Below are 14,880 nucleotides of genomic sequence, written 5' to 3' on the forward strand. Positions count from 1 at the left end.
TCATAAAACACCCAGCTAGTATATTTTTGCAGTAGTAATAATAGAACTAATGGTATGTAATTTGCATGGGCGCTGAGCACTGGAGAAACATCTGTCTCATATAGGGCATCACTGGCTGTAATCTGGTTTCAGCAGTCTGGTTTACTGTGTTAAATTGTGGAGCACATCTTTGTGATAATCCATACAGTACATAAGCAGGACTTAGTTTGAGTGTTGTGTATATTAATCAGCACTAACCAGCCATCTCTATAGCAGTTTATCGCACTGATACACAGCACAAATGTGCACGAATCAACAAGCAGGTTTCTAGGGACTGCATTGGCTACAGTGGGTGGGGCTATGTGATTTGCAGGAGACACTTACAGTGTGGGGAGAGACTTCCTCCTGAGTGCAACCCAAACCCCTGAATGTGCTATTTTTTATATTCTTTTTTAAGAGGGGCTGTGGCCATGTCTGCCTCTCAATATCGGGCCCACTTTCTACGGCCCTGGTGGCATTAATGGGCTGATTCACAGTCGCAGGGGGTTATGCAATAAGTGTCGATTTCACCGAGCCGTCTGTATATCTGCAAAATTGCGGCTAAATTTAAAGAAGCAATCATTTATAAGGTTGGTTCAGCCTTATAACTGATTGCTTATTTAAATTTAGCCGCAAACTTGCAGAAATACAGACGGCTCCGTGAATTTGGCACCTATTACATAACCCCAGCAGATTCAGATGCTTTATCGCTTGCAGTGGAGGCCATACTCTGACGAAGAATCTGGACCTAGTATGGGGCAATTGCAAGTCTCTTTGGTGCTATAAATAGTGGGCGTCTTAGCCCTTGCACGCTCAGACGCATGCTTGTACGCTGGGCATGGGCTTATACTAGCTTTAGCATAAAGTCCAAACACGACTAAGACACTAAAGTGGTCCCAAGTCTGAATCAGCCCCTAAATGAGGAGTACAGGGCCGTTTCTAGGGGCAGGCGACCTGTGCAATCCTGCTCCGACCCCTACCGTGCAATGGGGCGCTCTTCCTCCGACCCCTATTTTTTCATGTGGTTCCCTGCAACTGTGAACGCTGGCTTCTGAAGCAATCAGAGGCTAAAGAAGCCTCTGATTGCTTCAGAGGCCAGCATTCCCAGTGATGCACTGATGTGAGGAGCGAGTTTGCTCTGCGAGTCTACTTGGTCTAGTCAGATCCAGTCAGAGCGACTCAAAGGCAGCGGCGATGCAGGAGCTAGCATCAGCATGGTGGGGAAAGTACTGGGCTGGGGGCACTGTATAAGGGGTACTGCATAAGGGGCACTAATTTGAGGGGCACTGCATATGGGGCAAAACTACAGGGGGCACTGCATAAAGGGAACAAATACAGGGGGCTCTGCATATGGGGCACTACTTTAGGGGACACTGCATAAGGGGCACTACTATAGGGGGCACTGCATATGGGGCAAAACTAAAGGGGGCACTGCATAAGGGGAACAAATAGAGATCACTGCATAAGAGGCAAAACTACAGGGGCACGGCATATGAGGAAAACTACAGGGGCACAGCATAATGGACACTATTGCCTGAGAGCCAGTAGGGGGGGCAGCCTGAGAGCTGGTGGGATGCCTGCTGTCATGCTTATAGGGGCATAGTGGGGCTGTTCAGATAACTCAGGGGGGCGTGGCAGGAGTGACACATGAGGGACTGCTGCAATGGCATCGGGGGGCTGCAAAGACACATGAATGTGGACTGGAATGGCAAGGGAGGGGGCTGGAGAGACACATGGAGGAGCTGAAGTGTGTATTATGTGAATCTTGCTTTTTCAATGTATTTTATATGGTTCTGATTTTCAAAATGTGTTTGATGTGGTTTTTAAAACATATTTTATGTGGCTCTGGCTTTTTCAATGTATTTTATGTGGAAGTGGCTTGTTTCAGTGTATTTTATGTAGGGATGTGCACCGACCCCCGTGTTTTGGTTTTGGATCTGTCTGTGACCATAAACATTTCTGGACATTTTTGCATTCAGCAACCACATATCAAAGATTGCAGCAGCTGTGGCAGTTCAACTTCCAACATGGCACATCAGGAAACAAATGCTTTTATTATTCAAGAGACCTGAGGGAGTTGGAGTATGTATGTAGTTGAAGGCAGGGAAAGGAAGATTAATTAGTAGCAAATTTAATTACATTTTTTGATTCCGAAGAAAATTTATGGGGGAGGAGGGAAGGCATTTACAAAAAATATTGAAATCATTCACATCAGTCCTTGCCCCAGAAGAATCCTTGAGCGCTATGCCTGCTGCTGCTGGGAGTGGATTTTCATCCCAGAAGTACTTTAAAAAGCAATTGATTGTTAAACAATCCTTTACAAGGGAGAGCAAGTATGACAGTAGTCACCCAGTTGGACAGCGGATCATACACCATAACATCTATGCTGGTATTAGATGTGTGTCCAATAACTGCCAATAATGCAGTGGGTTTTAGACAGTTAATTGAGGTCCTGTGTCCCCGCTAACAAATCCCTTCTAGATTCCACTTCACCAGAAAAGCAATTCCCAACCTGTACAGGGACATTAAACAAATCTTAATTAGTTAAAAAAATGCCGTTGTACCCACTGTCCACTTAACCACAGATATGCGGGCAAGCTTATCTGTGTATCACCGGTTTCACTAAGAGGCATACTGCTGACAACCTTTTAGAAAAACTCAGGGAAGTCATTGCAAAATGGCTTACCCCACTTGGACTCTACTAAGGATTTGTGATTTCTGACAATGCCACCAATATTGTGAGAGCATTACAGCTGGGTGAATTCCAACACGTCCCATGTTTTTCTCATGCAATCAACTTTGTGATGCAGTTTTTTATTAAAATGACAGCAGGAGATGCTCTCTGTGGCCCGAAAAATTTCTGGATATTTTCGCCATTCAGCATGCGCATGTAGAAGATTGCAGCACCTGCAAGAAATGTTGAATTTGCCCTTCCACAGCTGAAGCAAGAGGTAGTTACAAGGTGGAACTCCAACCTTTATATGCTTCAGCGGATGGAGGAACAGAAAAAAGCCATTCAAAGCTACACAGCATACTATGACAGAGGAAGGGGAATGTACCTTACTCAAGCTCAGTGTAAAATACTTTAGTGTGGTGCAAAGTGCTGAAACCGTTCAAAGTAGTCACCTGTGAAGTGAGTTCAGACACTGCCAGCTTCAGCCAGCTAATTCCCCTAATTAGACTGTTGGGAAAGCAGCTTGAGAAACTGAAAGAGGAGCTGAAACGAATTGATTCTGTAAAGTATGTCGGACTTGTGGATCAAGTCCTTTATTCGCTTCACCAGGATCCAAGGGTTGTCAATATTTTACAATCGGATCAATACATTTTGGCGACCATGCTGGATCCTAGGTTTAACTCATATGTTGTATCATTTTTCACAATTCATACGTTATGTCTTTATTCCCATCTGAAGAGATGCAAAGAGCTGTTGGTAAGCGAATTGTCAGCTCAAGTGGCACGTGATGCAGCAATGGCTTCTCTTTCAGTTTCTCCAGCAAGTACATCTGCTGAGAAAAAACTAAATATTCCCAAAAGACCCACGGGTGATGCAGATGAGTCAAGGAGCTAGCCGACACTGGACTGCTTGTTGGTACTTTTTTAGCCAAATTTTTTAGCTGTTAGCTTGGTACTTTTTTAGCCAAATTTTTTATCTTTTTTAGCCAAAATGATGGATGCGCTGCAGATGATGTAACAGGGAGGAGATTCCTGGACGGTTAAGGTCCTTACCTCTACTTACTCTGGCTTTACTAAAGATACAGTTGGCTTGACAATTGTTATCCGGATTTGGGTAGAAATAATTCCACACATACTGTAAGTGGATTTTTTTGTCTTGTACGCAGGCATGACAATGGGCTTTTCCTCATCATGGGCAACAACTGTTTCTTCCAATGGTGCCTGATTTACACAAACAAACAACATCCTCAACAACCACATCCTCATCATCAACAGTCTCATCATCAATATCCTTATTAGCGTCAGCCCACAAATATCCTGCTCATCCTGGTGCACTTGCACAGAAGCATCCTCAATTTCTATGTCAGCATGTTCACTTGTGCTTACATCATCATAAGAGGCAGAACCACCAGTCATAAATAAAGGCCAAGGCCTTACCCTTTCCTTGCCACTTCGTGGGGTGAAAGGCATAATGTAAATTGTATGTCTTTCTGCAGCTAACTTTCCCTTTTATGTTTTTTTCTTTACCACTGTAAAAGATTGCTTGTTTGATTTTAGATGCCCTGACTTAAGCCCCATGTGCCTTTGGGCATCGGCTTTAGTAGATGACGTAGACGGACTAGTATTGTCATGACTGGTGGCACTGGCAGCAGCTCCTGCACTAATATGTGGTTCCTGCTCTCCTCTCAACTGATCGTTCTCCATATCAACAAACACGAACGAAGTGGGGTACAGCACACACGTCAGTTTGTACCAATTTTAAGTATTAAACTGTGGTATCAATGACCTACAGTGTCACAATATTTTTTGTGAATACACTGCGCTACCACTTACAGTGTCACAATACGTGTTGAATATTACACTGCGTTTCCACTTACAGTGTCAAAATATTTTTTATGAATACACTGTGCTGCCATTTCCAGTGTCAAAATACGTGTTGAATATTACACTGCGTTTCCAGTTACAGTGTCAAAATATTTTTAATGAATTCACTGCACTGCCACTTAGGCTCATATTCAATTTGAGGCGAAAAGTCCAGACTTTTCGCCTGCTGGACTTTTCGCCTTCTTCGCCTGTTTTCCAGGTGGAAAAGTATCGTGCATGTGCCCGCTGTTCCCTTTTTCAATTCCAAAGTAGGTGAAATTGGGAACCGGCGAAACCTTCCCTGCAGAAGAAAGTCGGGTTTTTAAATAGCCGCGGCAGGTGTTTTTTTCCCCGACATTGAAGAAGTGATGCAGAAGAGCACTTAGCTTTTTTTTTCGTTTTTAAAAGTGGTCCCATCAAATTTGGGGTACATGAAAATGGGTACTAGCATATTTTTAAGTCCCTAAACTAATTTTTTAAAAATTCAGCAAAAAAGCACCTGCCGCTAATAGCCTATTCTAGAAAACACCTGCCGCATATTTACAGAATACCCCTGAACCTATGTCGCTATTTTAAACACTGTTCCCCTATTTTTTTTACACCCCAAAATTTAGTATACATTTTTTGAGGTGTTCCAATTTTTTTTCTTCAATTTTCTTTTCACATTTCATTTTAAGGGGGCATTCCCAAGGGTACAGGCTATTTTTTTTAGGCCTGCACCCCTAAACTCCAATTCTGCACTTTTTTCCCCTGCTAAAGGCAAGCAAAAAATTATCACTGTTTTTTGACATTCACTTTTCGCATCATCTACAAAAAAAACGTGAATTTTCGTAAAATGTGCTTGGGACCCCCCTAAAGATGTCCAGACATGGGGGATCACTATGGGTACCCCCATTTTTGCCTGTTGAAGGAAGTCGGGGTTTGTAATAGCCGCGGCAGGTGCATATTTGCGGCTATGAAGAAGTGGTGAAGAATAGCACTTAGATTTTTTATTTTTTTAAACTATTCCTATCAAATTTGAGGTACATGAAAATTCCCTAAAGTGCATTTTGAAAATTCTTCAAAATGCACCTGCCGCAACCACCCGCATTCTTTTAAACACCTGCCGCATACTTGGGAACCCCCCCCCTGAATTAATTTCGTAATTTAAATACGTGTTCCCCATATTTTTTTGTTTTTAACCCCAAAATAAAAATAATATTTTTGGGGTGTCCCTATTTTTTTTTTTTTTTTTACTTTTTTTGACACAGTTAATTGTTAGGGGCTATTCCCAGGGGTGCAGGCTATTTTTGCCTGCACTCCTAAACCCCAAAACATGGTGAAAAGTTATCTCCGTTTTTTTTCAAAGACTTTTCGCACTGGCAAAAATCCAAAACCCGCGAGATTCCGACAGCGGGTTGATGACGCTTTGCCTCGTTTTGGGATCCGAGTCAAGCGGGAAAACCCAAACTGGACTCGGATCCCGGCCCGGATCATGAAGTTCGGGTAGGTCCGGTTCTCTGAGAACCGGATCCGCTCATCTCAATCTCAATTTTATGTGGATCTAGCTGGTTTCAGCGTAGTTTATGTCGATCTGGCTTGGTTCAGTGTATTTTATATCGATCTGCCTTGTTTCTGTGTATTTTATGTCGATCTGGCTTGTATTTTCAATGTGCTGGGCTCACCCCCAGCGTGACTAAAAACTGAGGTGTGACACAAGGTGACTCCTGCAAATGTCATACCAAAGGAGTGCATACAAACATGGGGCGTGGCCTTGTGACAGCTAGGCCATGCCCCATCTTTGAGTGCGCTCCTTAGGCGCACGCAAGCTGTTGACTCTTTAACATGACTACAGATAAATTTATACGGACTCAGGGCCCGATTCAGATGTGGGCGCTAATGCATTAGCAGCTGCGATCCTCTACACAGCTGCCACACAAAGATATGCCAATGCTACAGCCACCTGGCAATGTATAGAGACGGCCACCGACAGTTTCGCAGATCCAAGCAACTGTGCACAAATATGCAGCGGTGGCTGCAGATCTTTTGATATTTGACGATCTGAGTAACTCTATGATCTCGAGACGAGATTGCAGATGTAGGCAGACACAAGCCCCGAAAATGGTCATGACATGCCTGCCTTTTTTCCTCCACTCCCTGTTAGGGTTTGGTATGAAATACCGCCGGGCTAACATGTTATACCGACGCCGGAAAGCAGAACAGGATTCCGACTAAGGTAAGTTTCTAACTATCCCTAACCCTCTCCCCCCCTAACCCTAACTCTCCCTTAGGGGTGCCTAACTCTAACCTCCCCCCCTAGTGCCTCCCCCCTGTAAGTGCCTAAAGCTAACCCCCCTCCCCACAGCCTAAACCTAACCCGCGTGGGGGCCTCACCCTAACCTCCCCCCGGGGGTGCGTAACCCTAACCCTCCCTTCCCCTAGCCTAACCCTAACCCTCCGGGGGGATGCCTAACCCTGTCCCCCCCAGGAGCCTCTAACTTAACCCCTTTGTTCGGTATGCTGGGCGTCGGCTCCCGGCGTAGGTATAATGACAGGTGTCGAGATTTCGACGCCTGTCATTAGTCCCCTGCTGGGATTTGACAGTCGGGGGATGCAGTCAAAAAGCTGGCAGTCGAAATGATGACCGCCGGCTTTTTGACTGCATCCCCCATATTACCTCCCCCAAAATGGTTCCAATCTGTCAATCAACCATAGTCGCCTTTGATCACAATTCAATTGTGCCATGTGCGCATTAGAAACATAGAATTTGATGGCAGATAAGAACCACTTGGCCCTTTATGGCTAAAATGCATGCGCAGTCCACCGATAATCGCTCAACTGCGTGAAATAGCGTAATAATCGCTCAACATCAAAATAGCAGCTACATCTGAATCAGGCCCTTAGCCCATTCATATAACTAATCTTCATGTGAAGTGGGAGTTCTCCAGGTGGTGACTGATGCATATGTAATTGTGTTCTGGACTTAGGGCCTAATTTAGAGCCGCTCACTGCTACTGAGCGCTCGCTCTGAATCAGGGCGTGTTTTTTTTTTTTTCTCCAGCCCGCTCGCAAAGCTGTGGGTGACCACCCACAGCTTGAGCAAGCGGCCTGGAGTCCGTCGCGATTATCCCAACCATCGGGCTTGCGATGAGACCCTGTGGTATGGTCTCGGCTCCCGCAGGCCCGAGTGGACTTCCTGCTCTAATAGAGCAGGAAGTCCACTACTGACATCACTAGTGATGTCAGTAGGGCCGCCCACAAACGCCAGGTGTTCCTAAGGGAACGTCTGCGTTTGTGCAGCCACCCCCCCCTCCCCACATACAAAACGGGGCAAGCTGTCACTCACCATCAACAGCCGCCCCGTCTTGTAGCGAGACCCGTAGCAACTGACATGCAGTCACTGGACGGGTCTCGCTCATGCGCACGCCGGAGATGGCACATGAGCAGTGGGTTAACATCGAGCCACTTGCGAGCGGCTCTGAATCAGACCCTTAGTGCAGCATTATTTATTTTTGGGGTCCCAACCATGGACTTTACCATTTTTGTTTACAATTAGCACATATCCATATATTTTAGCCAGTACATTACTTATTTATTTTTGTACCATTGTTTCTGTTATTAATAAATTGTCATTTTGTACCGCAAACCATTTATTAGTATACTGTTACCTTCATATTCATATGACTGATGGGCTCTGTGTGGCATATAGACAAGTGGAGAATTATGATGTGGCACATTATCAATTGGAGCTACTGTGTGTCATATTGTGAATATGGGGTCACTGGGCCTGATTCAGAGCCGCTCGCAAGCGGGTCAATGTTCCCCCACTGCGCATGCGCTGCCTCCGGCTCATGATGTCAGTAGTGGACTTCCTGCTCTATTAGAGCAGGAAGTCCACTCGGGCTTGCGGGAGCCGAGACCCTCCTGCAGGGTCTCGACGCAAGCCCGATGGTCGCAATAATCGCAACCATCGCCAGGCCGCTCGCACTAGATGTGGGTTGTCACCCATGGCTTTGCGAGCGGCCTGGAGGCCGAAACAAACAAGCAAAAAAAACGCCCAGATTCAGAGCCTCCGAATCAGGCCCAGTGTTGTTTCTTGGAATAAGATTTACTCAGCAAAGAACCCTTAGCTAAATGCTGGGAGGATAACTGTGAGAAAGTATTTTTCTGCCCTCTGTCCAAAGTCATTTTCTTAATTCAGCAATCCAAGAAAAAGTTTGGATGTCCCTGTACTTAACAGTCACTCTTGTTTAATATTTTCAAATGCCTATATTTTACCAGAAGTCAAAGGGGGAACTCAATTAGCTGCGATAAAACGTTAAGTTGACGTGTGTTAATGTAATGCACCTTTCGCCCATTAATGTCACTTATCGCCTGTATGTGTGCTCCCATTTTACTCCCAATGCAATTCGGACAGTCATCTTCCAGCATTTGGGCGATAATTCTTGCAGGTGTTACACACGTTACATATAGGTACAAATGGAGACATCAGCATGTACCAAAAAATATGCAAACTAATATAGGATAAGAGTATAGAAATTTGTTAGTGGCGCAAAGCACTCTTAAAGTGTATCAATTGTCTGCTATAAGCATTTTTCAATAACAGTGAAAAAAATCATAGAAAGCAAGTGTTTTTCCCCAAATAAAATGCTGAAGTAGAATAAGGGGTACATAAAAAAGCCTGTCAGTTTATTTTTGGGTCATTTTAAGCCACTGTTAAAAAAAAGGGCTAAAAAAAACACCTGTAACTGCCATCTGCAATGTTTAAAACACCTGCCCATCCATACAGCACCCCTATATACCTGCCCTATCCATACAGCACCTCCATATACCTGCCCCATCTATACAGCACCCCCATATACCTGTCCCATCCATAGAGTACCCCCATATACCTGCCCCATCCATACAGCACCCCTATATACATGCCCCATCCATACAGCACCACCATATATGTGCCCCATCCTTACAGCACTCCCAAATACGTGCCCCATCCTTACAGCACCCCCAAATACGTGCCCCATCCTTACAGCACCCCCATATACGTGCCCCATCCATACAGCACTCCCATATACATGACCCATCCATACAGCACTCCCATATACCTGCCCCATCCATACAGCACCCCTACATAACTGCCCCATCCATACAGCAGCCCCATATACCTGCCCCATCCATACAGCACCCCCATATACCTGTCCCATCCATAGAGTACCCCCATATACATGCCCCATCCATACAGCACCCCTATATACATGCCCCATCCGTACAGCACTCCCATATATGTGCCCCATCCATACAGCACTCCCATATACGTGCCCCATCCATACAGCACCCCCATATATGTGCCCCATCCATACAGCACTCCCATATACGTGCTCCATCCATACAGCACTCCCATATACGTGCCCTATCCATACAGCAGCCCCATATACCTGCCCCATCCATACAGCACCCCCATATGCCTGCCCCATCCATACAGCACTCCCATATACGTGCCCCATCCATACAGCACCCCTATATAACTGCCTCATCCATACAGCAGCCCCATATACCTGCCCCATCCATACAGCACCCCCATATGCCTGCCCCATCCATACATCACCCCCATATACCTTCCCCATCCATACAGCACCCCCATATACTTGCCCCATCCATACAGCGCCCCCATATACCTGCCCCATCCATACAGCACCCCTATATAACTGCCCCATCCATACAGCAGCCCCATATAACTGCCCCATCCATACAGCAGCCCCATATACCTGCCCCATCCATACAGCACCCCCATATACCTGCCCCATCCATACAGCACCCCCATATACCTGCCCCATCCATACAGCACCCCTATATAACTGCCCCATCCATACAGCAACCCCATATACCTGTCCCAAATATTTTAACCCATTTTACTGCAGTTTGCAGAATTTCTCCCCAAAAATTACATGTCATTATTGGCCAAAGTAAGCTAATTAAAAACTTCTAAGTGCCTAATTAATCATTAGATAGGTGTCCCAGGGGTTCTGAACCAGGGGTCCCGATAATTTCGACATACAATTTTTTGCTTATGTATGTTAGCCTAAATCTAAACCTAACATGTTGAAATCTTTGAATGTCGCATATTGGTTGTCGACCTAAAGTCCTTGCCGACATTCAGTCGATATTTAGAACCTGTCGACATTCTGGTGCTGACATTCTAACCGGATCGCCTTTCAAACACACAGGCGGATGTACTGTACTGTAGAAAACATGGATTATTGGGCTCCCTGTGCTGGATTTTTCAACATCTTCACGACTGCAGAAGTTAATAGGGCACACAAGTAACTAGGACACATTTGCTGGAAAGATTCAGCAGATGGCACACTGATTATATTTCCTATTTTTGGAATCGTTTATGATATAGTTTACAAAAATGTATCTGTTCCTGATGAAATCCATCATCACACCAGCCGCTGGTAAAACTACTACAGGTTTTTGCCTCCAGTATTGCCGACCACTAACACTGACAGGTGTTCGTAAAGAGTGGCTAATTTGCCTATTAGAGATAATTTTCTACGGTCTGATTATACAATCTGTTCACCACAGATTACTCTGATATACCTAGAAAGATTATATTACCGCACGTAGCTAAGTAAATAAAACAAATATGGACCACAGCAATGTTATATTTCATATCACTGCTTCCTACTATAGTGATTATAGAGGTCAAAAGTGATATAGTTTTTTGTCTGTTGTAAACTATTAGCTTCCGAATGGATGTAATTAGGCAGATTGCTCAATGTAACAGCAAATGGCAGTCAATGGACCGTGCCATTGGTCTTATTGTGGTACAATGACACATTTTCTCCTGCCAGCTGTGACATTGAAAGAGGATAAATGACAATACATTACAATGTGACACTTTCAAAGCCAGTATTATCCTTGCTACAGCAGAAGCTTAGCATATCTGTTTAATTCCTCTTATACATCCAGAATAAATAATAACAAAATCAAGACATATACTGTATACAATATTTTATGCCAGTTCTGTATGTTTAGTACAGGCTGTCATGTACATTTATGTCTACGTATAAAAGGCAACTCCAGATGTTTTACTATTTCTCTACTGATGTTTTCAAAATGATTGTTTTAATAAATAAATAATTGTTTTATTAACTTTTCTGCTTTCTGGTGGAAGAATAATCATATGTTAAAGGTGTTTCTAACCCATCTACTTGTGAGGTGGAGATCAGCTGTCATGTCAATAGACTGGAAAAGTGTAGGGTAAATAATACCGTTTTTACACCTAAATTCCGTGTCTGACTCGAAGGTTGGAACAGGGTTCCAATCTGGATCAGACCCGGAATTTAGCCGGCGCTGACCCTGGATTTTCACACCGTTCACACCGGAGCCGGGTCTGCATTGACCCGGCTTTTCCGGCGTTGAAGTGGACGCTTGGAGATGACGTCATCTCCAAGCGCCACTGAGGCTGGCCAATCGACAGGCATGCGACACGATCCAGGTCACCGTGACCCGGATCGCGCCGTTTACACTGCAGAGTTTCACGGGTTATTCCCATGTTAAACCCTGCTAGTTACCTTGGTTGGATTGCCGGGTCACTCGACCTGGCAATCCACCCCTTTCACACCAAGGAGCTACCCGGGTTAACCTTGCAATAACCTGGGTTTTAGCTCTGGTGTAAAAATGGTATAACTGACCAGTAACTGATCCAGTCAATGTGAATACTAAATCTGGATGATTTATTGATAAAATAATAACACAATCCGCAGAGCTTTACAATCAGAACAATGTTCTATTTTTGTTCAAAACTTTAAAGGGCTAAAAGAAAAATCTGCAAATGACTAGAAAGAGTAAAGCTGTCAGTCTGTCCAAGATGAGCAATGAGGTCCTAGATAGTTCAGCTCTATAGAGCAATACTTTTAGTTCTTGTAAGAAAACAAGTATGACAGCAACTAAAATAACCCCTAACATGTCCCATCATCTCTTGTCATGTGTAATGTGCACTATGAAACGGAATATTTGGCCGGATTCACTAAAGATTGCTATTGCAGTAGTGTATGTATGTAGACGGGCGATTGTTACGTACTGCACATGCTTATGCATCGCATTGTGCGTGCGCAGCCACAGAACTGCGGTCGCACTTCGATCACGCAGCTCACATGAAGCCATCACAGAGTGAGTGACGGGAAGTCAGCGTTTGGGGGTGGTGACGAGGGAGTGGCCGGAAAAACGAAGACGCGCCTGTCCGTTGAATAGTGCATAAATTAGCCACTACGCAGCTTGAGTACTTACTGCGTGCAATGAGGATAGCAATTTCTGAGACAGGTCAGAGCTGCTGTAACTGTGTGTGAGGGGCTGATGTTTCTCAATGTTCCCGATGTATACACAGGACTGCAAGGTATTACAGATGTGAGATAACAGTAGTGGGCGTATCATTGCCCCTGATCCACTGTTAAACTTGCATTGTCTGTGTCCTGTAAAATCATTAACAACTTAAAAAGCTCCACTTCATTTTAATATCTTGTTCAGTAAAGTTATTATTACTATTATAAACATACTCAACAACACTTTTTAATTGGGAAGTGCCAATACATGTAGGGAACAATTATCTGACCTCTGGATCCATTGATCAACATGTGTAAGAATGACTAATTTTACTAATGCTGGGTACACACCAGACGATATATCATCCGTACAGCCAATGAACGATATATCGTCTTGACCTTCTGTAAGAGTGTACACCCAATACATCTTTGAGCAATGTTTTTTTCCAATATATTGCATCGGCCATGCTGCACGGCAGATGCAATATATTGAGCAGATATGTTCTCCACATATTGTTGTGTGTACGGTCGGACGATCAAATGGCTATATGAGATGCTGGGCGCAGGAACCTTCAAAAACGTCATCAAAACCGGTTGGGCATCTTTAAATGGGTTCTTCTGAAAATACCTATCGTGTGGCCGATTTCTAAGTGTGTATATAAGATATAGTTGGTGTTCATCGTTTCCTAAATTGTTAAATAAGTTTGTACCCCACATTAGATGTGTGGTCCCGTTTATTAAGGTGTGTAACCCTGTACTGGCTCTACATGTCATTAGCCAAAGTATGTTCTGTAAAATATCCCTATTGGTGGATCTTGGAGTCCTTACTACACCTAAACCTTTTTTTTTAATTATACCCTGCATAAGCGTTTCCTCCATTAATTATACTCTGAAACATGCAACTAAAACATACATAAAAGTTTCTAAACACTGAGCTAGCAGTTTTGTAAGAAGAAAAGAAGAACTGGAATGTGACTGCTTATTTGACTGGTTAATTGAACATCTGTTAATTCAAGGGCAATTTGGTGTCAAGGAGGTTGCATTTTGCAGAGTATGGTAAGAAAGTATGCCAGAAACCAACAATGTTTTAGATATATAATTTTTATTTCCATTCAGCTTGCAGTTTAATTAGTAATTAGTGTGACATTTTGGGATGATACAAGGGCTGCCTTTTATTCCGATTGCACTAAAACATTTTTTTTTTTTAGATACAGTAATTCACTCAGCCTATTAGTTGGCTACTGCCTCTTGTGGAAATATCACACAGGAGGAGAATTGGGTATCATGTGATAAGAAGTTACTTTTCTTTTTTTAGCAACATGGATCCATTAGAGAGAGAGCGTACTAGCGTATAGCAATACAATAAGACTACAGTAGGTCTCTCTCTCTCTCTCTGCTCCTATACAGAAGTGCCAAATCTCGTATACAGTAATACATACTTAAATGAAGTTACAAGATGTATCATTATCACATCTAGGCAGTATTTTATAAGAATTTTTGTTAACAAATTAAGTCACAGCTAAGCATTATTTAAAAATTTCTTGCACAAGCAAAAATACCTCAGGTCACTCAGTAAGATTATAATAAAAAATCGAATGGATATGATGCACTCCTCTTACAAAGAAGGCAGCTCCTAAAAGTGACTGCAATCACCTAACCCTAACCTCCCCCTGGGGGTGCCTAACCCTAACCCCCCCTTCCCCTAACCTAACCCTCCCCGGGGGGTGCCTAACCATAAGTTCCCCCAGGGGCAGTGGCGGGCTGGGCCGGGGGGCAGGGTGCCATGTGCCCCCCGGGCCGCAGCGTCATGCGGGCCGCGGGCAGTCTGTGTCACTGTGACACAGACTGCACCGCATGTGTAGCAGCGCTACACAGCACAAACACACAGCCGTCGGAGCCGGCAGCTGTGTGTTTGCTGTAATCAGCAGCCGCTGAGAGTCTGTCATGACGACGTCTCTCCCATAATGCAAAGCGGCCAGAGGAGCCGGTGGAAGCGTCGGGACCAGGAACGGGAGTTTCAGGTAAG

General features: G+C 44.2%; 1 pseudogene; it reads left to right on the forward strand.

The window, feature by feature from the left end:
- Positions 1 to 10,989, forward strand: part of LOC148543337 (uncharacterized) — a 38,826-nt pseudogene extending 27,837 nt beyond the window's left edge.
- The last annotated feature ends 3,891 nt before the right edge of the window (positions 10,990 to 14,880 follow it).

The sequence above is a fragment of the Taudactylus pleione genome, unplaced genomic scaffold, assembly GCF_031769625.1.
Source record: "Taudactylus pleione unplaced genomic scaffold, aTauple2 ptg000004l, whole genome shotgun sequence".
In the NCBI taxonomy this organism is placed as follows: domain Eukaryota; kingdom Metazoa; phylum Chordata; class Amphibia; order Anura; family Myobatrachidae; genus Taudactylus; species Taudactylus pleione.